The following is a 25,966-nucleotide window of genomic DNA, read 5'->3' as shown; positions in this document are numbered from 1 at the left end:
TTTTCTGGACTGGACGATAGCAGCATTAGCCAGGAAGATAGAGGAGTGTCAGTCCTGGGATGAGGAGTTTTCTTCGGACTGCCTAAACATTTTGTCCTGCGCAGACAAGATGCTCAGGTGAGTTAGCCGCTCTCTTCACTATGGGAGTACTCAAGAGGAGGGAATGGTGGTGCTCTTTTACAAACCAGATGTCAGCCATAATGCTCTCTCCCCTGTGTAAGTCTCACCTGTTCCTGGAAGAGACCGTTTAACAGGTGCTGTTAGACCTCGAAAAGAAGTCTACTAATGACCCTCTGTCTCAGTCAGTGAGACAACCAAAGGAACCTCCCGCTACAGTAGATAAAGCTTCCCCACTTCAGAAGCACCCTTTCGAGGGGATAGATCGAGGTGGCAGCAAAGACCGAGGACTAACCTGCGCGTGACGGCGAAGCCCACCAAGAAACCTCCCTTTAAGCCAGCAGACAAGTGATTGGGAGGGCCTTCGCACACCCGGAGGGGTGAGATTCCACAACTTCTGGGAGGAATGGAGTTGGAGAAGAGCGGAGCAGTGGGTAGTTCAGGTACTTCAAGAAGGATATACGATCCCTTTTGTGCAAGATCCACCGCTGTCCAATGCACCCTCCAGTTTTTGACGGTGAAAGGTGTGGTTTTGGATGTTTTTAGAGTAGGTGATGGTTTTGTGGTTTATCTGGTCTTCATCCAGGGCAAGGGCAAAATTTTGATTTTTTTTTGTAACCATTGGTGAACCTCCATGGTTGCAAATCTCACCATTAGTAGGGACGATCCTGGCCATTACTACCACGTCTCCTACAGGTGATGAGAGCGGCGACCAGAGCGGTATCTATCTGCAGCTGCTCTCTCACAAGGTAAGGCACTGCAAGCATTATAAAATGTTTGCACATGATTGTTGTCTTTTTCCTAAAGCTGTCCATGTACCCACCTTCTGGGTAACATGGATTCAGCTGTGTAATTGTTTGTTAAGTCTGTTATGTGAAAATGATATTTATATCATAAAATAAGGTTTGTTCATGAAACTTACCTGTCAGATATATATATAGCTGTATTCTCTGAAGTCCGACAGAATTTCAAAATTCGCGGCACACGCAGTGGGCGGCCAGGTGGTAGTACCCATTCCCGCCGCTGGGAGGCGGATATCAGGAACCATTCCCATTTTCTATTCATATTTTTTCTGTCGCCGGTGCTGTAAACAACTGTTTGCAGTACCTCCACTTAGGATTTTGAAACTTCATTAGCCGCTTAAGTATCCTAATTATTTTTTCAATGATTGACTTGGATTTGTGGCTAGGCATACGCTATCATAAATTAATTAAAATCTTTTCATTGCATATGATGTCTGAAGCTAGTTAGCCTAGTTTCAGACTTTGTTGTCTGCATGGGGTAAGCTGAGGCTACCGGAACTTTCGGTAGACACTCGCTTAGTATGTATGACGTTTACATGTTTTCTTTGTTAAAAGATCAATGTAATTAGTGATTCGTGTACGCATTTTAGAGCGTGTTAGAATCAGGAGGTTTTCCTCCACAGTAAACAGAAGTTAGAAATAATGAACCTTCTAACCTCCTGTAGAATTTATTTTGCCTATCCCTGTGGTATGGCTTACGGGGAGGATTACGTCAAGTAATCTTAGAATCTAAAGTGCTCGCTCTCCAATCAGTTTTGTGAAGTGTAGTGCCCCTTGTGTTGTGGAGGGGGCGTCAGATCGGCCCCATAATGCCTCTAGGCCTGGACCTCTGTCGGACTCCCAGGAAACAGGGAGAGGACATGTCGAAAGCCGCAAGAGGGTTACGGGGGCTCCCCACCGATCTGGCGTCCCTTCGGCAGGACCTGTTGACGCTTCCCAGGCTGCTAAAGATCGGGCACGTGCACGAATCTTGAAGGATTGCTTCTTGTCCTCCGAGGCGTCCTCCCCATGCAAGGGCTGGAGCTCTCGGAAGGACTCGCGCCCTCTAAGAAGCTTTAGAGAAGAGGACGCTTCACGTCCTCTCTCTCGTCAGGAGGGAACATCAGATCGGCCCCATAATGCCTCTAGGCCTGGACCTCTGTCGGACTCCCAGGACCAGGGAGAGGGCATGTCGAAAGCCGAAGGAGGGTTACAGGGAACCCACATCGATCTGGCGTCCCTTTCTTCTCGTCCTCCGAGGCGTCCTCCCCGCGCAGGGGTTGGAGCTCTCGGAAGGACTCGCGCCCTCTACAAGAAGCTTTAGAGAAGAGGACTCTCTCCCCAGGACCAGGGAGAGAGCATGTCGAAAGCCGATGGAGGATTAAGGGGACTCCACACTGTTCTGACGTCCCTTCGGCAGTATTTTATATCGATCAGTGTGACAAAGGGCGGCCGTCGTCTTGGTCAAGAAATAGAAAACGTCCAGGATAGGTGTGCTTTTAATCTAAACATGCTACGCTCTATCAAGAGGAAGGAACGTCGTTACTCTTGTAGCAGGGATTGTTTTCCTGCTCTCCAAGACGCTCCCCTCCCTCCTCTCCTCATGGCGCTCCGTATACGTTACGTAACGTTCGCTTTACTACGAAACAGGATGTTGTTCAAGCTGATGAACAGCTCGCCAAGACGCCTCTTACTCGTCCCTAAGGGACGCTCTGTCAGCGGCCAGAGATGTCTCTTGGTTCTGGTAGCAACGGCTGGACCAAGACTATCCTAGTTTTCGACAGGAGAAGGGCAAAGAATTCCTCATAACCAAGGACACACAGGCTTCCTTTTAAATACCCTTCTGCAAGTGTCGATGGCAAGATGTCGCACACGCTAGACAAGCACCTTGCGAGGATGTCTTTCGGAACGCTCGGCGTTCCTTTTTTGAGTGAGTTTCTGGAGATGTTCATTTGCATTACAAAGACGCAAGATGTCGCACAGGCGGCCGTCGTTTTTGTTAAGAGTGGCGAACGTTCTTAAGACTCGTCCTGATGGCGATCTCCATATTTCTGCTTAGGACGCTCGCTCTTCATGAGTGGCGTTCCCCTCGCTAGGAAGTCTCTCAAGTTACTTGTGTTGACGCTTTTGGGTGACAAGATCCTCTCTGAGATGCCGTTCAGAACACTTGGTGTTCTATGCACCGACATGCTCGGCAAGACTCGCGCGAGGACGTCCCTTGAAAACGCTCGACGTCCCACGCATGGAGACGTGAGGAAGCTTTTCGATGTTCGACGTCCTACACGTAGAGACGTTCACCAGGATGCTCGCCAGGACGCTTTTTGGAAGGCGCTTTATGTCTTACACATCTGGACGCTCGCCAGGACGCTAGCGAGGACGCTTTTGAAGATGCTCGGCATCCTACACGTCATGACGCTCGGCAGATCACTTGCCAGGACGTTCTGCAGAACGATAGGCGTCCTACACATCAAGAGGACGTTCTTCAGGACGCTCGGCAGGACGCTTATGAGGACGCTTTTGTGGACGTTCGCTAGGACGCTTCGGTGGAAGCTCGGCAGGACGCTTTGCGGGAAGCTCGGCGTCCCTATTGCTGCTCAGGATGCTTCTTAGGACGCTTGACGCTTTTTAGATGCTCGTCAAGAGGACGTTCTTCAGGACGCTCCACAGGACGTTCCTTTACAGAAATTTTTAAAAGATTCGGAGTTAGCGGAGAGGCATACCCAAATCTTTTCTTCGAACCCTCCTGTCCCTTCATCGATTTCTGCGAGAATCGGGAAGATTATATACTCGGATTCCTGAGTTACTTTCTGTCATGTAAAGGGGTTTCCCCCATTAGTAAGATACTAATTGTTTTGTCAAGTTAGTGGGTTTTCCCCATTGACAAGATACTGAACGTTTTGTCAAGTAAGTGGGGGACCCCTCATAAATGGGCTAGTTCTCATTGACAAAGATCTTAATAACTTTTTATCAAGTAAGCGGATAAGCTCTCATTAGCAAGGTTCGGAAGAGCTCTCATTCATATCAGAGGCTCATCCGGGAAGAGAAAAAGACTTGTAGATTACGTCCATGAAGTCTTATGTCCAATATCATTAGAAGCTTGAATGGTCCTTTTCGATCCTCGGTTCTCTCTTGAGGATCTCTATTCGAATAATTTTAATCCGTTCTCTTGGCAAAGAGTCTCTTGGCAAAGAGAAAGAAGACAATTGATTTCCATTCTCTCTCTCTTCCTCGTCGAGGAAAGAATGTAGTAGAGAATTTGATGCTCAAATTACTACAATATTTACGTAGTTTATCTCTGCCTACGTAAATCTCTGCGTCATATTACTTACGTATGGGTCAAGTCATATACGCATATCGTATTTACCTCTACGGATAGCAGCCGAAAGGACTGTTGTTCTAAGTGTATTTATTCAATATTCCCTTCAACTTTCCAAAAGTTTCCGGGGTAAGAACAACGCTTAAGGTATTGTTACGACAACAACAACTCAGCTTCTGCAATTAGCGAATTCTGTTTCGTTTATATATGCTTGCTTGAGAGTTTCCTTTTGCTCGATAATATCATACCTATTCCTTCATAAATGGAGCAGCTGGCAACTCAGGCAGAATGGTGCGAGACGATGAATGAAGGCTGCTGTTACTGTGATTAACGCAGTACCGGCTAGCTCTCTGACATGCGCGGTCGGTTATGTCTCTCTCCCCTGCGGGAATGGCTGACTAGCCGTATCTCTGCCCTACAATCATGGATTTTAGCCTCGGGTTGAGGGGATTTCTAGTAATCATGAGTGAACATGCCTTCTGTTTACTTAGAAAGTTTCAACAGAGATATCTTTTAGACCTGTTCGGTGCGGTTTACCGCACTGTAATAGAGTTCTGTACGAGTCTACCGCGGCATATCACTATATAATGCTCTCCTGTTTATGCAGCGCAGCCTTTTTAGGGAAGGAAGCATGCTTTGTGAGGGAATGGATGAGTCTGCTGGGGACCATTTCCTCTCTGGAGAAGCTTGTTTCCCTGAATAGACTGCAATTCAGACCTCTACAGTTTTTCCTAACGGAGAACTGAAATAACATAAAAAATCTAGAAATAATTCTAACATCTCTCAATGCGTTGACGACCACCTTAGGTGATAGCGAGAGGGTGCCAGGCATCTAGACAGAGGTACAGATGTCCTGGCACATAGTCTAAAAGAATTGGGAGCAATTTGGTTGGCTCTCCAGTTCCTAAAAGAGTGAGTTTTGGCCGAGTGGTCAAAATCATCTTAGATAATTCCACAGCTCTCTCATGTCTCAAGAGGAGAGAGATGGTTATGGGCATAAGCATAGAACGTAACGATCCTCAAGAGGTTCGTTACACGAGTACACGTCCGTGCGGATCTTCTCGATCGACGACAGCAACTTCCAAACTGAGTAATCCTCGTTTAGAAGTGTGTCGAGAGTTGTAGAGACTCTGCGGTCGTCCTTTCGTAGATTCTTCGCAATAGTGAAGATGAAGAAGCTTCTTCTACGTTGCTCCCTTATTCTCGATCCGAGAGCAATAGCAATAGACGCCATCCTATAGTATGGAATGGGGATAGTTGGTTAGTCTCTTTTCCCCTATTCAAAGCTTAGGAATATAATTAATTGCTGGCGTCAGAGGGAGCGACAAAGAGGCTGATCGCTCCAGGTTGGTCTTTGAGAGGCTGGATGCACAGAGGCCACGTCCTTCAGAGAGCGCTTTCCAAGGACCCTTCCCGAGAGAATCGGTCTACTCTAACAGCCTCGCTTCGAGAGGTACCTAAAACCTCTCCGCTCTGAGTCTGAATGCGTTCAGATTGTAGAGAAGCGAGAGGATCTTCAAGTTAATGGCAAGTCCCATTTCCAAGACATAGCAGTGCTGCCTATTTTACAGTGTAACAATTGGACTGGACCGTTTCTGGGGATAGTGTAGGAAGAAAGACTGTTCCTCCACCTTGAACTCTGTGTATTACTTTACCGTCTTCCCTTTCCGTCTGAAGTATGGGATAAGCTATCCCACCCTCCAAAGCAGTCACAACTATTGTAGAAGACGGAAATATGTTGTTGACAGCCTCTAGGCTCAGAGATTCGGATCTGTCAAACAAAAAAGTCCTTCACGATCTTTGAGGTCTGTGGAAATCTTGAAATTGTCTAGATCGAAGCTGGCATGGAACTTAGACGTGGTCTGAAGTTACGGATGTCAAAGCATTTCGAACTTCTCCTTTCTGTAAACTTATACACGTGTCCAGAAAGGCTAATTTTCTAACCATTCTAGCTACGGCAAAGAGGGTTAGTGAGGTTTTAGCCATCATCAGAGGTTTTGCCTTTAGAGAACATAATGCGGTGGCCCTTTAAGGCTTCCTTTCGTGCTAAGTACGAATACCCATCTAACCCTTGGCCCAGAGGGCTGGAGATCAAGGGGATGGCACAAATTATCAGGCAAGAGCCACAGAGAGTCCTGTGCCATGTCGGGGCTGTCAAGTTTTATCTTGATAAAACTAAAGGAAGTCGAGGTCATTCGGACAATCTGCGGTGTTCCGTAAAAAGACTAGACTTGCCCATGTCCAAGAACACCCTGGCGTTATAGTTAAGGTGTTCTTTTAAACAGTCTCATTCATTATGTTTGCATAAAGATTTGAGATTTTTTAAACTGAATGCTCAAGAGGTGAGGGCGCGGCCTCGGAAGCATTTCAACAGAGCATGACACTCAGTAACATCCTGAGTGCCACGTTTTAGCAAAGCAACTCTGTGTTCGCTTCACACTCCTGGCGGGATGTGATGACGACATATGAGATCTGCAAGTCGCTAGGACCATACATATCTGTAGATATATTATTGAGGGCAGGAAGCAGCACGAATCCTATCCTATAGAAAAGGGATAGGTGTGCTTTTAACTTTGAAGGGTCGGTCGCTTGAGGCGCGTTCCCTTTCTTTAGCCTAGAAGTTATGGAACTAATTTGATAGGTTAGGTCAGGTGGTGGTTTTAGCTTCGTTGCCCTCAGAAGTATGGTCATATGGTCTAGTCACATTGTGGTCACGCACCCGTTGACAGATCATCTAGAGCGCACCAGCATTACAGGTCTCTACCTCGCTGGCAACTCTAGTAAAGCAGAAGCAGACTTTGGTGACAGTAATCACGAAGTCAGCTATGCTAAAAGGTAGGGAACCAAGATGTCTATCGTCTACATAGATTTGGTTCCTAAAATCCTATTCTGTCTCTTCCCACCCTCCAAAGGTGGGATTCAGCTATATATATATCTGACAGGTAAGTTTCATGAACAAAATGTTATTATTATAATACAATAAAGTTTGTTCATACTTACCTGGCAGATATATATATACTAGCTGTATTCTCTGAAGTCCGACAGAATTTCAAAATTCGCGGCACACGCAGTGGGCAGCCAGGTGGTAGTGCCCATTCCCGCCGCTGGGAGGCGGATATCAGGAACCATTCCCATTTTCTATTCATATTTTATAGTTCCACTGTCTCCTGAGGGGAGGTGGGTGGGCACTTAATTATATATATCTGCCAGGTAAGTATGAACAAACTTTATTGTATTATAACAATAACATTTTCAAATATACTTACCAAACAATTATATAATAGAGCCCTCACTCCTCCCCCACAGATAGACATTGCAGCTCAACAAATTGACAATAGTTAGCTCAGCAGTACAGGGTATTCCTGAAAGTGGGTGGGATCTATACCACCTACACGTATGATGGCAGCACCAACGCTGCCAGGAAAATTTTTATTTTTTGACTGCCAGGGCAGTAAAGAATACAGCTATGTAATTGTTTGGTAAGTATATGTGAAAGCTTATTTTATTATAAAAATAGATACTTGGATTTTTTTTGGTTTTTCTCTCCCCCAAAAGAGTGGAAGATGGGTGAAAGAAAGTGAATTCATTTCTGTCTTTCCGTACTTGCTTGGCGCCTCAGTGGTTGGTCTGCTGGGCACGTCAGCCTCTCTAGAACAGTTTGTGAGTTGGGAAGGTTACACTTGGGACTGCTGCAATTCTTCCTAAGAATCAATTGGGATCAGAGAACAAACAAGATCTATTTTTCCGATGACGGAGAAGGTAAAAGAAGACCTGAGGTGGTGGAACTCCACCAACAGGCTTATGGAAGGAAAATAGCGCTTTGTTGTGAACCCCGACCTTGAGTTCTTTCCAGATGTATCGGATCTAGGTTGGGGAGCTCTTCCGGAGGGAAGAGAAATGTCGGGTGTGAGGTTGCATCAGAAGAACCAGCACATCAACGTAAAGGAATTGAGAGCAATTTGTCTGGGCTTACAGCATTTCTCGAACAAAGTCCGCGACAAAAATGTAGTGATTTTCTCGGACAACACTACAGCTCTGACCTCTATCAGACTTCAGGGGGGAACTCATTCGTTTTCCCTGTACGAAACAGCCAGGGAACTGCTTCTTTGAGCAGACAGAAACAATACCACATTGATGACTCTTCATTCAGGGGAAACACAATGTCATAGACAGTTCGAGTCGCCAAAATCGAGTTCTGTTTTTAGACTCTGGTCTAAAAGACGCAACATCTCTTCTTTTAAAACAACTTTAGTACAAGTTGCTGATTTTTTGTTATTTAATATCATCAAAAGGCCTTGCATCGTCTACTATTAAGGGCTATAGGGCGATGCTCAGGTCACTGTTTAGACATAGAGGTGTAAACGTTTTTGAAGGTCGTGATATCTCTGACTTGGTCAAATCTTTTGACACTTGTAAAGTTATCAAGGAAGACTCATGCCCTTGGAAATTGAACGTAGTGCTTAAGTGGCTAGAGAGTGCACGCTTTGAACCCTATGCACTCATCTTCGCTGAGAGACATTACTAGAAAAATGTTTTTAGTGGCTCTGGTTACTGCGAAGAGAGTGAGTGAGATCTATGCAATGAACAAAAGGATGGGTTTCTCTAACGTAAGTGCAGTTTGCTTTCTTTGTCTTAACTTTCTGGCTAAAAATGAAAACCGTACATGCCCCTCTCCTTTGTCGTTTACCATTAAAAGTTTAACAGAGATTCTGGGGAAGGAAGATGATGAGAGCTCTATGCCCAGTGAGAGCGCTCTGATTTTTTCTTAATAGACAAGATAAGAGGCCTGACAAGACCTTTATCCAAGAATGTGGTTTCATTCTTTTTGAGAGATTTAATAGATGAGGCTTGCTTTCAGATTGGGGAGCATGTCTTGCTGGTTCTGAAGGTTCGAGTGCATAACATTAGAGCAATCGCTACATCGGTAGTGTTCAAATGTAATCTCTCTCTTGTGCCTATTTTACAGTTCACATACAGGAAATGCAGATAGGTAATCGCAGTGCATTATTTACATGATGTAGAGACTTTATGAAAGTGCAGTACACTAGGACTGTTGTCCATTGCTGGTGAGGTGTTTGGTGAAGAAGTATAGAAAGTATTCCTTCCTAAATTTTTCTCTTCTCCTTGTCTAGGGTGTTGAGTCTTTAGGGGAGCCTGAGGGTTACAATGTACTAGGGGTGCCCACTAGTTCTTAGCATTAGTGGTGATGGTGCTGGTGGCCAATTATTGTCTAATTTAACGTTATTGTAGGTGAGTAGTTTGTAGCTGGTTTTGTGTTTGTACTGTGCCCTTGGCAGGAGCAATCTTGAATGTGTTGTTGGCGATCTGTTGGTTCCATTGTCACAAGAACATGTATACTTCATTAGTGCTCGAAATACTCCTTCACTGTATAGTACCCACTACAGTAGAGGTGATCTTGGCTGTACTGCCACTCTATGTTGAGATGAGTGCCAATCAGACGCAGTATCTACCTGCAGCAGCTTTCTCAGCAGATAAGGAACAACAAGCATTTGTTTAAATGCTAGCCTATTTCTTTCAGTTCTCTTACATATTAAAATTACATTAAATTACTTTATTGGTTTGAGATACTTTTTATTCATGAATCTCTCCTCCAGTCAATATGGATTCAGCTAAATAATTACTGGGTAAGTTACTTTTTTAAAAATAATATTTTTTAAAATAAAATGAAATTTTATATATAGTATTGTTTATACTCGTGTAACACGCGATCTTGTGTGTCATGCGACCCCCAAATTTTCACCCTTAAAAAATTACTTTATCACGTATCTCACATATCATGCGAGTTAAATTTACTAGACATAACAATAGGCTAACCTCTTTTCCTCCTCTTTATCTATTCCATTTTTTAGTTAGGCTAACCCCTTTTCCTCCATCTCTTTCTATCCCATCTTCTAGTTCAGTTTAAAAAAGTAAGAATGCCAAGAGTATTGTTAGTAATAATATACTTGTTTTGAAAATGCAAACAGCCAGAAACAGCTGATTTGCTATGAACAACCGAATCTGATAACAACAGCTTTTTGCTTGCATTTAACCATCACACGATAGTAAAAAATTATACTTGCTATGGAGAAAAGATCGGCAAGGGCATATACGTACTGCTAAATTTAATCTGTAACTTTTAGCTAAAGCTGAGGAAAGAATGTTGATCTGCTAGCAACTCTTATCGTGCATCAGCAATGTGGATGAAACTTGCAAACATCGGTATAGTACCATCATACTCTACTGTAAAAAAATTCTAGAGAAATGTGTTTTAATCAAATCTATTTGGCATGAAAGAACACATTACTGTTTTTACTCCAATAGAAGATAAGTATTTACTCCGGTAAAAGATAAATACGTAAAGCTCGTAGTATTCTGATGAGATCAAGTGAAAATATTGAACAGAATCTGTTGTTTTTTTTTATGCAATAAACATGCCCTCAGTCCCATCTACTAATGAAAAAAAAAAACTAAATTTCGTTCACAAACGAATATGTTTTTAAGTGATTTTTGACTTGGAAAACACTTCACTTCATATAACATAAATTAACCATGTCTCATAAAAATAGAGTTTCTTGATATTCATTTACAATAACTAGAAGCAAGAAAGTCCTTCTGATTTGAGTTCAATACAGCAAAGCAAACGTACCTCACAATCACCCTCAGCTTATTTCCAAACCAAAACATTGATTGCTATGTTTGTATTTTATAATACAAACAAATAGTAATATGAGAATATGTATAATATTATTGGATGCAGTGAAGTAAAGCATAACTTTTTAAAAGATCCATGGAAAAAATGCATATCCATAATGTTTGTAATTTATCACAGGATACTAATGTGATTATTACATACTCGAATTTTATATCTCATTTGTGAGCGACCCCCTTAAAATTAGCTCCAAAATTAGGTCTTCATAAGTTGCATGGTATGCGAGTATACAGTGGGCCCCCCGTATTCGCGTTCTCCGGATTCGCGGACTCACACATTCGCGGATTTCTCTCAGGAACGTTTCCCTGCATTATTCGTGGAAAATTCGAGCATTCGCGGTATTTTTCTATGAGAAATATCCACAAATTCCTGGTTTTTTTATCAATTTCATCATAAAATGCACTTTTTGTGATAAAACTATTAAAAAAACCAAGTATGAAAATTTTTAGTGGTTTCTCTTGAGTTTTAAGTAACAAAATAGGCTGTTTTTAGCGTTTTTATAGGGGTTCCAAACATTCGCGGGTTCTAACTATTCACGGGGGGGTCTGGTACGCATCCCCCGCGAATACGGGGGGACCACTGTATACGGTACTTACCCAGTACTTACGAACAAAGCCCCGCCCACCTCCCCTCACATGGACTAGGGCTTAGGTCATAAGCAAAATTGGTTTCTGGGCTGTAGTTGTTCCTCTCCTACCACGAAAGTGGGAGGGGCTATTCACCTATGTAAACTAAAGACTATTGCTATCGCTAGTTTTCAAAATTTAAGTTGCTGTCAAGTAGAAACTCTTAGCTAAGTAATTGCTGGGTAAGTGTATATAAAATCTTATTTTGTTATGAAAATATAATTTTTCCTAGGATTTTTTAAGATTTTCGACAACGTTCTGGTTTAGGATGATTTTCGGTTTACAAGATGGCATAGAAATGGAATCCCTGTCACAAACTGGGAACCACCTATAAAGTAGAATAATGGTTTCATTACCATTACCTTTATCTTAAGTCCATGTGTAATAACCTATTTGACTTTTGGAAGTGGATACTATGAGTGTAACATCTGGGCTGCAATGTAGCAGATACTTCACACCCAGTACATATCTAAATTTATAGTGTCAGCCTTCTTGATAAGGGTTCAAAATATTACTGTATACAGCAATGCAGAGGCTTGCCTTTGATTTCTTCACCCTCTGTGTGGTTGCTGGCAAGGTGGGACTAACACCTCTTACTGAATTTTCTCACATTTTCCATCTTGACAGAAAAACTTTGATGATAAACAAATTCCCCTACGTACTATTTACGTATCTGGTAAATTCATTTGATATCAGTTCCTCATTAGACAACAACCTTACCTGTTGACTGTGAAGATGTAATAAGAGCAAAACTTGATTTTTATTCAAGATTGAAGTTTAGTTGCAGTAAAGATTTACAGTGGTTCCCCCATATTTGCGGGGGGATGCATACCAGACCCCTCCTGCGAATACTTAGAACCCCTATAAAAACGCTTAAAACTGCCTATTTTGTTTGTTCAAAGAAAAAAAAAAAACACTAAAAATGCTTATACAGTGGAACCCCTGTATTCTCGGTCTTGGCATTTGCTGACTTGTGTGTTTGCAGATTTCTCTTTGGAACATATCTACTGATTATTTGTGGGATAAATATCCACAAATTCCTGGTTTTTTCAATTTCATCATAAAATGTACTTTATTATGATAAAACTTATAAATACCAGGTATAAAATTTTTTTGTTTTTTTGTTTTTTTTTGTTTTAACTAACAAAATAGGCAGTTTTAAGCATTTTTATAGTGGTTTCAACTATTTGCTGATTTAGCTATTCACGGTGTCGTTGGGTATGCATCCCCCGTGAATAAGGGGGAGCACTGTGCCTGTTTTTTTAATAGTTTTATCACAAAAAGTGCATTTATTCATGAAATTGATATGAAAATAGTGTAAATAGTGAATATTTCTCATCGAAAAGTACTGCTAATATGCGAATTTCCCTGCGAATAATGGGTCGATATGGTCCACAGAGAAGTCAACAAATACGTGAGTCCGCAAATGCTGAGAACGCAAATACAGGGGTCCACTGTAAAGGTTATGCAATTGGCAGTTGAAATGGATAAAAGAATAATGTTGGCTAACCCAGATTGACTGTAGGTAATCCTCTGTTTCCCCCTAGGTGGAGTTGGAATGTTTATGTTTGTCAGATTTCTTCATGTACTGCCCTTGTACGTACAAAATGATTGGACTATAATAATTTTGACTATTTTTGGCTGCATTTTCCTGTATGCTATTGTGCTTGTTTCTTTTCCCACATTATGTTGTCTGTGTCATACAGAGATAGACACTTCGGTTCTGTATGAGCAGTTTTTGTGCAAACCAAATGTATTTGGTTGAACATGATGGTTACAGGGGTGTTACTGGTACGGGTAATGAATTTGATTGTTTTTATTATATTTTATTCTCGGTATGAGATTGTAAGGAGTGGTCTGATGAGAACAAATAATTTTGTTAGGTATTAGAAGACGTGAGAAGCCATTAGTTTACATAGGCGGTCAGTTGAATCTGGTCATCAGTCTACTCGTATCTATTCTGTGCAAGGTTTCTACTAAATCCTTACTCCTGGTCATACCATGAACAGTAACCCCCATGTTTATATTAGAAATGGTGCGCTGTCCAGTGACGTAAGAGGTGATCATAGAGGCGAGACTAAGAGTAGTTGGATTAATGCTCAGCATTGTCCTGTCTGGGTGTCTCAGCCAAGTCAGCAGCAGCACCAGTAACTCACAGACCTCTTCACTTTCCTCTATATTATCTACTCGAGGTGGCCAGTCAACTGCAGATGTAGCCTTCACCTTCTTGGACAGTTGTCGGGCATTATTCTGTAGGAGATGCTCATCACTGATGTTAAGGGAACACAACTGATTCAATGTAGCCACCTCTACCACAAATATCGTAGACCCAGTCACTCTTGTTCCGTTCATTTCTCTCTTTGAAGTCAATCCTGTCCTGATATTCATTGATATACAATTCCTTGAGGTAGGAAGATTTGACATCACCCACTGGATATCCATAGTCACTTACGATACGCTTATGCTCCTCTAATAGAGACTGCAAAGAATGGATTTTGTGCTCCTCAAAAATGATTGTCCATGTATCTGAAAAACAGATTCCTTGCCTCTGAAAGCGATACGTTCTGTAGGTGCATTGCGTCATCAGAACTGAACTCTCGGTTACTAATATACCTCTGTCAACAGTAACGATGGTACATGATATCATTTGCAAGAGGATCTGTCAATGCTGATGTTGAATCAACAAGTCTTGACATGAGCAATCAACTATTTATCCTCTTGGATAAGTACAGGATGGCGTTCGAGCCTTCGCCATGCTGAGTTGGTACTGATTCTAAAAAACTTACTCTTGGGTCGATTAGGGCGTTTTAGATCTTCACCTTCCATACACCAAACACAATGTTTTTATCATGAAGAGGCCCACCCACTGAGGAATGCAGACGCTTTGGTGAGGGAAGGGCACCTGGATTATCATCATCATCAAGAATCTGACTGGAGCAGCGCTTTTTTTCGCGTTTAATGGCTTTTTGAAGGTTGGATGTTGATAATACTGTTATATAACACGAATCATGCATATAATAACCAGCTGGCCCATTATTCCAGTCAGTTTCATTATGCACATTGCCAAATTTATCAAGACCAGTCCAAGTTTTGTTCTTCTACTTTAAACTTTCCCATCAAACAGGAGAGATAGTCTTATGTGTCATTGCAAGGTTTCCCACATTTTAGGACATGTTCATAGTCATTCATGTTTACCGCTAACTACAGGAAGAACAGCCTCTAAGTGGCACTCATCTGTACCATCACATCACACGTCATATCGTGTCTTATCGCTTACGAGGTGCAGCAGAGGTGCAGGCAGACCTGAAAGTAAAAACAAAGTGCAATCAGAAACAAAGATAGGCTACCACATTACCGGGGGTATTTTTAAATGATTCAAGTGGAGTGCAGTGGAACCAATGGCATGCAAAAAAGTACACCTGAAAAAAAGTAAAACATGTTCAGTTATTAGGAAACTGAGACCATGGTGAATGACAGCCATCTTGGGTAACCTAGTCATAACAAGGTCTGATCATCAAACTGATGTCAAATATGAATTCACTGACCCCCAAAACCCCTGAGAGCACATGTTGATCAACACTGTATCCCAAACAATAGGAAAAGTAATTTTTAAGATGGCCCCGCCGACCATTTTGAAGTTTGGCACATTGCGAAGTTAGCCCACACTTTCACGAGGGTCACCCACGATTTTCCAAAGTAACCCTCAGAGATGACAAATCCATAGAGAAACCTTTGTTTGGACTCCACGGTCACGGAAGTGCCAGAAATGACCCAACTATTTGAACTTGAACATTTTCCATGTCGGGGTTACTGCCATAGTGAGTTAAATCCTCTTAATAGGAGCTGATATAAATGGCAGGGTGGGAAAAAGAAGAGATGGGTATGAGGAGGTACATGGAGGCCATGGATTTGGAATTAGAAATGAAGATGGGGATTATTTATTGGAGACAGCTCAGAGTTTTGAATTGGCCTGTATGAACACTGTTTCAGAAGTTAGATAAGTACTTGACAACATATGAAAGTGGAGGAGTGCAGAGCCAAATAGATTACATCCTGGTTAGAGGAGCCGACAAAAGCTGTGTGACAAACTGCAAAGTGATCTTGGGAGAAGCATGTGTTAAACAGCATAGGTTGATGTTGATGGATTGTAAAGAGAGGTAGGAAACCCAAGAAGAGAAAGAGAAGATGTAGAATTCAGATTTGGGACCTTAAAGGAGGAAAGGGGGAGCAATTTAGGAGGACTGGGAGAGAGAGATGTCTGGAAAGGGGGAAAATAGAATTTGGACAGGGTAATAAAGTGGAAAATATCTTGGTAGACATGAGAGAAATGTGTGTGGGGGAAGCAGAGGAACTGGTGGGAAGAGCCAGCAGATATGGAGTGTCGAGAGTGATGGTGGGGTCGAGAGTGATGGTGGGGTGCAAGAATTAATTAAAAGAAAATCAAAAGCATTTAAGGACTGGAAAGTAAGACATGCATAGGGTGCAGAAGAAAGGTACAGAGAAGAGGAAAGAGAGGCGAGAAGGAGGGTTGGTATGGCTAATGGAAGGGCGGCAGAGCAGTTTAATATATGAAAGACTAGGAACAAGAGAAGGAGAAAAGGATATCTATAAGATTTCAAACTTGAGGAAAAGGCAGAGACAGGATGTGGGAGATTGGGTGTTATCAAGGATATTGATGGAAATATATTGTCTAGGGAGGGAGACATTAAGTAGAGATAGCAAGAGTATTTTGAACAACAGTTAAATACTGTAAATGAGAGAGAGGAGATGTGGGAAGCACAAAGGGTGGAGGGACCAGTGAGGAAGATACAGGATACAGAAGTAAAGAGAGCATTAAGGAAAAGGGAGAATGGTAAATCACTAGGTCCATTGGAGTTCCAAATTGAAATGCTCAAATTACTAGGTACAGAGGGGGAGAAATGGATGGTGGACTTATTAAAAGCTATATGTGAAGAATGGAGAAAAGCCAAGGGATTGGGAGGAGAGTTTAGTGGTGTGTGTGGAATATATATATATATATATATATATATATATATATATATATATATATATATATATACTATAATTTACAATATTTATATATATAGACTATATTACTATTATATATATGTTAGTACTATACATATAGATATATAGATATATATATATTATATATATATTTATATATATATAGATAATATATATCTATATATACTATATACACATACATACATACATACATATACATACATAAAGCAGAAAGGAAGATGTCACAGATTGTGGTAACTACAAGGGAATTAAATTAACAGATCATGGATTGAAAGTTTTAGAGAGCGTACTGGATGAGATATTAAGAGTGATTGTAAAGATTGGGAAACAGCAGTATGAATTCATGAGAGGAAGAGGGATAGTGGATGCCTTCATAGTAAGACAGCTACAGGAAAAGAGGCTAGAGGGAAACCAGGAGCTGTATTGTGCATCCATAGACTTAGAGAAGGTATACGATAGAGAGAAGTGATGTTTTGGTGTTTAAGGAAAAGGAAAGTCCCAGAAAAGTTGGTTAGGCTGGTCAAGATGATATATAAAAGAATGTGCACAAAAGTGATAACAGCAGTTGGGGAAACAGAAAACTTTGAAGTCAGTGTTGGATTACACCAGGGGTCACCATTAAGCCCATTTTTGTTTGTCCTGGTCATGGATGTGGTGAGTGAAGCGATCAGGAATGAAGAGTTGAAGGAATTGTTGTGCGCCGATGATCTGGTGATTACTGCTGAAAATGAGGAGGACCTACAGAAAAGGGTTGGAGAGTGCCAGGAATCTTTAGAGAAGGGTGGCTTAAAGGTGAATGTTATTAAAACAGAGGTTTTGCTAAGCAGCAGTAAAGATAGAGACAGAATAGTAATACAAGAAGAGGCTCGATTTTAAAACAGGCAGAAAAGTTTAAATGCTTAGAATCTACTTTTAAGCCAAGAGGGAGGATGTGAAGCTGAAGTTGACTGTAGGATAAAAGCTGCAAGGGGGAAGTGGAGAGAGATAGCTGGAGTGGTACGTGATAAGAAAATGCCAATCAAGCTAAAAGTCAAGACATATAACACAGTGATAAGACCAGTGTTAATATATGGAGCAGAAACGTGGGCTCTAAGAAGAAAAGAGGAAGTAAAGCTTGAGAAAACAGAGATGAGAATGCTGAGGTCGATTATGGGAATATCGCTGCTTGAGAGATTGGAAAATGATGAAATAAGAAAAAGGGCAGGCTTAGTAAAGATTACAGAGGTGATAAGAGAGTCACGATTGAGATGGTATGGGCACGTGTTGAGGATGGACGACAAGGAGTGAGTGAAGAGGGCTTGGGAGGAACCTGTTGGAGGAAGATCAAGAGGGAGACAGAGTATTAGATGGCGAGATAAAGTGAAGGAAGATATGGAGAGAAGAAGGTTGGGTAGAGGATGATGCCGTTGATAGAAGGCAATGGAGAAGGCGCATCAGGCAACCGACCCCTTAATGTAGGGATAACGGTGGGAAAGTAGAAGGAGGAGGAGTCAAGAAACCAGTAAGTATCCTCCTGGATTGTTGCCAGCACTGAATTAGAGCGTAAGCCAAGAGCTGGCCAACTGTCCTCCAGTCGCTGGGTGTCATGATACGAAGATTCTGTCTCACTATCCGCACGGTCTGGTCTAGGTATATTAGGTCTGCCGAGTTGTTTACCAAAATAAGAGCGCCCTGCGCATGACGTCATACAAAAGAATGAATGTTTCCATATTTCCCATGTTTCTCTTTATATTCCTTATTTTTTCACAAATAAGAGGAGTTAAACATCAAATTCCTTTTAAAAACACCAAAACATCAAAATATATTTCATGAAATAAGTAAAGAAAACAAAAGAATTAATCTTCTATTTTTTTAAATTATTTTATTGCCCAATTTACTCTTTTTTTTTTCATCTCGATTTTCTTGTTTAGGTATCTCATCCTAAAAGACACAAAATTTAGCAATAAAATTAAATAACTTCACTGCGAAGATCAACACCAGTAGCTTTCATTTCACAGGTAAGCATTCATAAACGTGAATGGATTTGGATACATCTCTCATAAGGCTTATTTGTAAATAAAAATGTTCAGATGCCATATAGAGTTGACTCTTGTTACTTTTATTGATCCAGAACCTTTAGTCACTTTGAGAGTCAGGATACCGCACTGAATTTTTTTATTGCAAAGATTCTTCTTCAATTACATAAGATATTGTCTTCGAATTATTTGGATCAGCTGAAAAACTGGACATTTCATCCTCTGGAGTGTTTTGTTTGTATTAGTCTCAAATTCTAAATCCAAGTTTAGATTTTATATGTTGCAAATTTCTAAAAGTTGACGCTCATTATTGGATTTAGCTTTGCTTGATGCATTTCATCGGCACAAACTCAGCTGATAAGCAATTGTTATTTTCATTCTTTTTTATTTATTTTTTTATCGCTGATTGGTGCAACGTTCTTACCGAGTAGTAGCTTTCTAATTCTATTTTTATAGTTAACAGCGCCCGAGTGATCATGCAATCCACTCATCTGTGTGCAACACCCAAACATTTTTCTAGTGGGCCCTGATTCAATTATCATGTTAATATATAGTTTTTTTTATATTAACATCTCATATAGATCCACTCACGAAGGACACGATTGGAAATTATAGTGTGTGCTTGATCTTGCGTTGCATACTCTTATTTTTGTCATTACATTGATAATTACACAGAAAAGTTTTATGGTTACCTCAGTCAGTTTCATATGCATTCCTTGATTTTACATCTCCAATCATGCATGATGAATTCATGAGATCAAAACAGTCATTTGTCAAAGATAAATTTCACAGTAACCTTCCAGATCGTGTCTAATCATGTGAGCTAGATAGACCCTATTTTGCGCGTGCCTTACTTGACTTTTCCCTCATACAAGAATCAGAAATCAGTATTATATCGTCAAAACAAAACCCTCTGGTTATAAAATGATTTCTTGTCAGTTCTATGATATGTGGGGCATCGGGAAATACGAGTATTTCCCTATTATGACATGGTTTTTTTTTATTGCAACTTTCTTTAATTTGATTGAGTCTTATCTCAAAAGCCTGCCATAATTTATGATTATTCGGCACTAGATCAAGAACATAATATGCAATTACGGGGTAGCCTGCATTCTCTACTTCCACAGTCATTCCTATCTCCATCTCATGGACACATGATCTGTCGAAATCATAAAAGATGGGTTGTTTCCATTTAGCAGTCAGACCCCTCAGCATGATAATCTGAACTTTTCCATAAGGCTTATTTAATCTAGTATATGTCCCTTTATCATAATTCTAGTGTTTTGCGATTTTCATTTCATCACAAGATATTACGGCTAGCCTGTCTTCTACAGTAAAAGTATCAGCTTTCTTTTCATTATTGACAAAACTTGTCTATATGCCTGGCTCACAAGGAAAGAGTCTTTCGCGTGACGTCATGTCCCCTACTGCGAGCCAGGTAGCCTGCGCGTCGTCAGACCTCCTAATATACCTAGACCGTGGCTGATCTTCTCCTGCAGTGCCCTTACAAGCCAGCAGCGACATGGCGGCGTTGAGCAAGATTTTTTTATTTTTTTATTTTGACGAACCGGTTAAAAAATGTAATTGGATTTCAGTCTGTAAATAAAGATGACAATTTGTTGAATGTCTTGAAAATAGGGTGCCTTCACATCACTATCCTCTTTTGAGTTTGAAAGGAACCAGTTTTTGTGTCTGGAATTTCGTATCATTTCGAGTAGGAAGCGAAGTAAATCTTTATTGTTGAAAAGGAAAAATGAGAAAACTTGAGCCGTAACCAATACCCCAGTGATTTGAATTGTTTGAGAGATAAATTATTCTCTTAGTTACTATGTTATTGTTTTTAATCAGCAGGGTGAAAACGTAAAATGCTTTAAGAAATGGTTGTGCTTTCTGTTTGTGATGATATATCGGAAAGAGTGAGATGATCATTTTTCTTTGAGAAATAGTGTCGTTAGATTCTCATGGATATAATGTCACGAACAGGATAAAAGAATCGGAGCGTTCGATGATGACAGTAATGATGCGGATTCTGAATAAAATCTGCAGTAGAAACTACGATCTATCGTATCTTACTTTAAGCTGCCAGTTTTTTATATATTGTTCTGTGTACGTAAACTGTGTTATTAATAATGCTCACATGTTGATGACTTAGGATATGGAATTTATAGTGATGGAAATTTTCTTTAGGATTGCACGTTGTAGATATTTAAATTCATATTTGCATTTCATGCACAATGTTTTTTTTCTTCTAAAATATAGAAAATGTAAAATAAAATAAAGACTTTGGATAAAAATTGTTTTCTGAAATCGACAACTTCTGATATGAAATATGGTGCACTTTTCAAACCAGACCAGTGCATATGAGCGAGCTGTTCTTCCAGTAACTATGCTAGTTCACGTTCTCTTCATTATTGTGATCAATGATATTGATAAGATATATCGCTCATATGTGTCTCTTATTTGCTTAGATTCTTGTGTCTCAGCCATATCAGACCCACGAAAAAACTGTGAACAGTCTCTAAATAAACTACATGAGGTAGCGTACCCCTCAGAGCAGGAAAAATGGGCAACCTTGAATGAGAACAAATTTGAATGCATGTACTTTGGCAAAATATCAAGAAAAGTAGACTATTATCATGATCCAAACAGGGCCAGTTATGGTTAGTTGCCTGCCATACTGAGAACATTTCAAAAGGGGTGTCAGTACCGTGAGCAAGCATTGACTGGTTGGTTACCAGTGTAACCTCGCCACCCAAAAACGTGGGTCAAATAGAGCTACTTTGAGGCCGTGCCACGAAATCTGAAAGATTAAATGACCCTCCGTCTAGTGCTTATGGCTATGCATCCAGGATAGGCATAAGCACCATAGAATTTTAAACAACCACAGAGCACTGGAGGGTTTTCGAATTTACCAACATACCTATTAAAATCAGAAAAATCTTTGCCCGTCAATTTCACCAGTCCTAGAGCCGGCATCAAACGCGTTCTGCTGTAACCAGAACTATATCATAATTTAGCAAGATTGTATGCTTATCCTGAATTATATTTTCCTCTCACGACCTGAACAAGTTGAACTGTCTCCTTTTCTGAACTCCAACCATTGGAAATCATTGGTATACATTTTTGAAGAGAAGGTAGACGAACTCCTGCATATCCTGTGGATGGGTCAAGATTTGGTGCTACAGGTTACCTCAGTTACCCCATTATGTGGTGCAGCCTAACTTGACAGGTACCTTATATTCATTTCAGAATCACATCTAACATCACTGCTTTTCATAACTGCAACAAATGATACCCACGCACACTTCTGAGATCCTTAGCAAAGTAATCCCTTATACCTACCTTTAGGTGGAACTAATCAACTGGACCTCTCTCTCTCTCTCTCTCTCTCTCTCTCTCTCTCTCTCTCTCTCTCTCTATATATATATATATATATATATATATATATATATATATATATATATATATATACACACGTTTGTGTGCGCGCTTATGCACATGCTTCAGTACCAAGTCTTGTGGTTTGACTGCTTATGGATGTGGTTTAGAAGAAAAGCAGTGCATGGAAGTTGATTTGTATGAGAGAAGGTTGGATGTGTTTGCAGTGAATAAAGGAGTTGTGTGGAGGAATGGGAAGGACAAAAAGTAGCAGATGATGTAGTGTAAGGGAAAGGAATAGCGTTTGTAGTGGCAAGAAGACTCTTGGAGTAAGTAAAAAGTGTCAATATGGAAGTTCGAGGATTTTAAAGAAGAAATTGAGTGTAGCAAGAGAAATTGCTGTCTAAAGTGTATTTGGGCCAGAAAAAAATAAGAATGAGGGTGGAAGGGAATGCGTTTGGGAGAATCTGAATCTGTACCAGACTTTTACTGGAGGTTACGGAAGAGGGCTTTTGCCAGGTGATTTGAATGAGGAGAAGTAGGTGGCAGAGAAAGACCCGACAATGTAGGTATGTTTGAAGGCCTTGGAGTAAACGAAAAAAGTCTCGTGGAAAAGTTTATGGAAGGCCTCTTGATTGTTCGAAATACATGCTTTACAAAAAGTATGCATAATTATACCTTGGGCAGACAAAATTGTTAGATTATGTGATAGTAGAGGAGGTCTAATAGCTGTGTGGATGTCATGTCAATTATGGTAGGTGAGCAAGAAAGGCGCAGTTGTCAAGGCGCTCTCTGAAGAAAGCATTTCTGGGGCAGTGGAATGAGTTTTGGGATTGTATGGTGAGAAGGGTAAATTTTTGAGATGGAGGAGACGTTTAGAACTACAGAGACAAAACATAGTAAGGAAACTTGGGATAGGGTGGGTGTGATCAGATGTGATGCGATTTGGATTGAGAAACGGCCGGATAGATGCGATTCATCAAGGAAGGAAAGGGTTCAGATGAGGAAGAAACGTTCGATCCTGTCTTTGCTATGATTTTTTTTTTCTTTTTTTGTACGAAGTTTGAAATCAACGGAAAAAACCTGGTTAGAAAGAGTCGAGAGGTCCTGTGGAGGCTGTTCAGGATTTGTGGTATAGGTGACGTGAAAACAAGAGTAGGTTTTCAGAATGGGATTTTGAAGAAGATGTTAACCATTATAGGTTTTCGTGATGGTTTAGAGAAGGGTCTCTGTTGACAGCTGTTTAGTATGTTATCTAAATAATTGGGTTGGACGAGAAGTGAAGAGAAAGGAAGTTAGTAGCAGGTGGAAAGTTGTGGCACAAGAGAATGAATCCTGAATTGAGCGTCGATAGTTGATTTGTTGGTGATACAGTACTGAAAGGGGATATTGAAGAAAAGCTACAGAAGTGAATGAAGGAGTTGGAAGAAACCAGGAGAAGGACTTTCGAAGAATGCTAATAAGAATGCTGGCAGAACAGAAGCATTTATTTCATACAGGTATTTGGGAGTAATGTGGTGGAGGATGGCAGGATGAGAGAACAGGTGAGCCACATAATTGGGAAAGAGATTTCAAAGTTTAATCCTACATAAGAAATTAATTTTATTGTCTGAAAAGAGACAATCAGTAATGCCAATACTTGTGTTTTCATTAACAACAGTAACTGCGAATGTATAAATGGCGATTTAGCAGCAGAAACATCTGCTACTGTCTCGTCTTATTTTCTAGAAATTCTGATTTGAAGTTAATATTTGTATCTTCAAAGCTCATTTTTATGTTTAAGCTTAGGTCTATTGGATCCTTCCCTGCAAGATCGCTTTTGATCTTCATTGCGAATGGTGTGCAGTGAGACATGAAATAATGTATATAATATTTTATAACCTCTGTTTTTTTTTAGATGACATTGGATAAGTCTCGCTCTCTCTCTCTCTCTACACACACACACACACACACACAGAAACATTCTGGGCTAACGGCAACAGTGCGGAGGTCGATTTTCTCTCTCTCTCTCTCTCTCACACTCAGAAAATCAACATTAACTATAGTGCAATGAGTTTTCTTACTTTATTCTTGCAATATATCCTGAAACTAATGTTATTGCGATATAACCAGACTTGGCTGATACGCGAGGTTGTTGTAGTTGTATCGTCTTTGTTGAGCGAAATATTGTCATGTCTTATTACTGGTTACTTATACATTTTGTGTGTATACTATATATATATAGATAATATATATATATATATATATATATTATACACTTATACATTATGTGTATATATATATATATATATTATATATACACTTATACATTATGTGTATATATATATATATATATATATAATATATATATATATATATAAAGATATTGTGTGATATACTGTATTACTTTTGGGTATCCTGATTATTAGGGTAGGCTAACGTTCGTTGATGGAAAATCCAGATGTTGTCATTTCATTTATAAAGAAGAGAAAGAAGGACGAGAGATGTGAGCTGATGAATCGTAGAATGCAACGGAATCGCGGCAAATCTGAAAAGAATGGCGATGCGGCACGAAATGTGGTCGTTGCACCGTTTACAAGCGATACACTTGTCTTGCGTTGAAAGTCATCTTGGAAGTGATGACGACTAGCTTTTTACTCCAATGTTCCCGTTTGTAAGTCAGCTGGACAGAAGGAAGGAAGGAAGGACCGTGCCTTCAGTTAGCAGATTGGTCCAGGCTTTCGTCCCCTCCGTATTGTCATTAAAATGTACTTTGTATCAGACAGCAGTCAGTAGTTGGGGATTGCGTCATAGCCATAACAAATGCTGTTCAGAGAACTAGTGGGGTTCTCTGCGCTTTCACACATTCCGCTTCTTTTCATGTTTGCAATTTAATTTCTCTTAAAGTTCACAACGAGATCAAAGTATTCGTTTGGAAGGCGAAGGCGCGGTTCGTCTGGCTTGGGAGAAGTAACGCGTATTCAGCGATCGCGGTGCCAAAAATTATGGGACGTTTCTAAAAGCAAAGAAAATTGCGATGCGACAGTGGAGGAGGCTGGCTAAATCGTGACGTCACGAAGAAACAGGATGTAGTGGCGGAACCTCGGATTGTGGTGGTGGGGGAGTATTAGGCTGGCGGCTGAGTTTGGTCGTACGGGAGGGAGGGGGTACCCGCCGCTGGTGATAGTGGCTGTAGAATGAGGGAGGCTTTGGTTGGGATGCCGGGTAGTGTTCGGGGAAGAGGAGGGGTGGAGGGGGAAGACACGAGACTAACCATTTGTTTACCTTAATCAAGCCAAGCTGCTCTCCTCTAAACTATTTGCTCACGTATTACGTTTCCCATCTAAGCGTTATTATGTGTTTTCAATTATTTATTCGACAAAATATATTTACTTTCGAGGTAAATGGCGTGGAAGATTCAGACATCATCGGTAGTTTTGGTGCCAAGCCTTTTACTGTATGACCTGGCCAATCATTGATCGTTAACGTCGCTAGCATGATTTTCATTGGTTGTTTAAGGGAGGTGGTTGGCTGCGGTTTTACCCACCAGAAAATACATGTGTGGCATTCGTATTTCACATGTCAACCAGACATGGTAATTCTGTACTTGTTATTTTCTGAGAGTTTAGTGTTTGGTGCATTTGCTTTGTATCCGTTTATCAGGATTATATTTGATGATGTTACGGTTGAAAGATAAGAGCGAGGACGAAACAAAGGGACGACGTGTCAGGGAGGTCCTGTTGATTTATTTTGTAGACAAGCCAAATGGAAAGATGATAGAGTAGTTTTACTTATGTCAATATATTTCATTGATGTTTGTCTGCAATAACGCGTCGTAGCCGGAGCATTTCGTGGCGGAAAAAAAAAAAAACCACTGTACGGGGAAACCAAAATGTTCCAAAATGAAGAAATCTGCAGAATGATGTGAATGGTAGAAGAGGAGGAGGAAGAACATGAAGAAGAGGGTCGGGTTGTGGGTGGAGGCTGTGTAGGGAGGGAGGGAGGAGGGGAAC

General features: G+C 40.7%; 1 protein-coding gene across 1 annotated transcript in view; it reads left to right on the top strand.

The window, feature by feature from the left end:
• Positions 1–25,966, top strand: part of LOC135218670 (probable ribonuclease ZC3H12B) — a 463,521-nt gene that overhangs the window by 47,193 nt on the left and 390,362 nt on the right. The gene's annotated exons all lie outside the window — the stretch shown is intronic.

Source organism: Macrobrachium nipponense, chromosome 9, assembly GCF_015104395.2.
Source record: "Macrobrachium nipponense isolate FS-2020 chromosome 9, ASM1510439v2, whole genome shotgun sequence".
In the NCBI taxonomy this organism is placed as follows: domain Eukaryota; kingdom Metazoa; phylum Arthropoda; class Malacostraca; order Decapoda; family Palaemonidae; genus Macrobrachium; species Macrobrachium nipponense.
Note: the sequence above shows the minus strand (reverse complement) of the source record. Positions and strands in the feature narration are given on the sequence as shown.